The sequence below is a fragment of the Acyrthosiphon pisum genome, chromosome X (genome assembly GCF_005508785.2).
Source record: "Acyrthosiphon pisum isolate AL4f chromosome X, pea_aphid_22Mar2018_4r6ur, whole genome shotgun sequence".
Taxonomy (NCBI): domain Eukaryota; kingdom Metazoa; phylum Arthropoda; class Insecta; order Hemiptera; family Aphididae; genus Acyrthosiphon; species Acyrthosiphon pisum.
In genome coordinates this window covers 3,060,222-3,062,544 of record NC_042493.1, presented here as the reverse complement: position 1 = coordinate 3,062,544, position 2,323 = coordinate 3,060,222, and positions in this window count along the sequence as shown.

The window sequence follows — 2,323 nt, the reverse complement described above, 5'->3', positions numbered from 1 at the left end:
CACATCATGTAAAATCAATACAATCATCACTTCGTCAGAATCTAAAAAAAAGTTATTCAAGTTTGAAAATTCATTATTCGCACAAAACAGTTTTTACAATGTCCTCACAAGATCCATACATGATCAATATTATTGATACCAATAAATATCAAAACGGTTTAAGTACCTTCAATATAACCAATTCATGGTTAATAAAATAATATTTATCAATATCAAATTTTTACGAATAATATTGAATGTGTATGGGCTGCTTTACGCGTTTTATTTCATTTTGTGGAGTAGATAAGTATTTCCTTATGTAAATTACATAATATTATGCTGTTTCTAGTTGTTTTTCTCTTTTTCTGTTTGAATTTATTTTTACGTTTCATCTTACATAATCATTAATATGGCCTCATTATTCTTTTGGCCCTTATCATAGGTAATAATATTAACACCACGACCGGTTACATAACTCATATTGATTGAAGAAGCTGCAAAACAAAATTGATTTGATTTTTATGAAACCGTGTTAACTTGTGAAAGATAGAAGACTCGTTTTATTGCATTTGTTGAAGAAGTTTAATGTCTCTTTTTTTTAAATTTAGGTACGCCGTCTGCAGTTGTTTGTTATGATTTGCTAAACAATTTTTTTTCTTTTTTTTAACTGATAATTCAAGACGAATGAGGATTCATTGTGTTCCTGCCGTTTGAATATTTTTCCATCTCCATTTCACGGCTGGCTGAATTCATCATGGTTAGTGGTTACCTACCCACAATTGAAAAAATTAGCGTAGGTACCTTTGAAAACTTATAATAATAATTCTTTATTTACAAAGAAAATAAACTACATTTTACATAATATATGTAAATAAACATTTTTATAAATAATAATTACAACTTTAATATATATAATTATAATTATATATATACCTAATACATTTAACATCTATAATTCACAATATATAATTGTAGGTAATAGGCACCTATAATAAATAGGTAATAATACAAAAAATAATCATTATATTATATACCGTATAATGCCTTGGTATAGTGCTAGATTTAATTTTAATTGTTTATTTATTTAAATGTTTTGTTTTTGAGTTTAAATTTATTTTTAAATCAAATAAAATAAATCAAGAATATCAATTTTTAAGTTAACTATTTCCTTTTAACAATAGAATATTACCGAGGGAATACTAGGTGATTTTTATTTTAAATTATTTTTTTCAAGAATTTCTTGACAATCTAAATTATAAATATGTAGATACTAGTGAAATTGACGTTTTTCTTCCAGTGATCACTAACCCCGAGCTTGGTTCCTCGTTAACCTCATTGTAAAATGCTAGCGTCCATTTCCCTACGACCAAATAATTTAAATGTCAGTATAGTATACCTACTACGCACTTTTGTACCTAAATTGAATAGATTTCCTGTTTTATTATTCTGACCTGTAATTGGAAATATAATAGGTATACACGGATATTTTTCTATTAAATATATTATAGTAATAATAATAATTTTTTATTTACCGAAAAACCTCCATTTTGCATATTATGTATAAATTATATTATATATACCTACCTACATAATGTAAAGGTATTTAACATTTTAACAGTTGTATTGAAAAAATCAAACGTTTTGATTATTAAATTTAATGTTATCAAAATCTTAAGGTGTTATTTTTATTTGACGGGGAATTTTATTTGTTCGACATGACCAGAATATTGAATAATCGATTTTCGAGTTACCGAGAGTTGACTGTATTATATTATAATATTATTATTATTATCACCAATACCTATATTATCTTGCATCAGCGTTGTTAGCATAACCGGATATAAGATAGTTGTTATTAAATTATATTTATAGTTATTTATGACTTGACCTCCTTAAAATGTATAGGTATATCATATATGGAAGCCGGAAGGTACCTACTGTTTGAAAATACCACAATTACTTACATACTAAAACTCATGTATGAGTCTGACCATTAAGTTACCGGTGATAAACCGGTCAATAAAATAAATGTGACTTCATACACAAAAAGGTGGGTAAGTGGATTTCGCTCTGCTGTACAGTAGGTTACAAGTGGGTCACTGTATAATGGATGGTATTAAATTTGAATTCAATGATATAATATCATTGTATAAGAAAAACGATTCTGAGCGGAGACGGTATGTTAGTCTAGGTATAAGACATAATATTATATTACGTACCTATAATAAATTCCAAATTAATTATATCATAATATTTATTAGGTACTTATAACGCGTTATACATCAACAAAAACCGTGGTACTATCATAGATATATAATAGTATACTTTAGAAGTTTCAGTACCC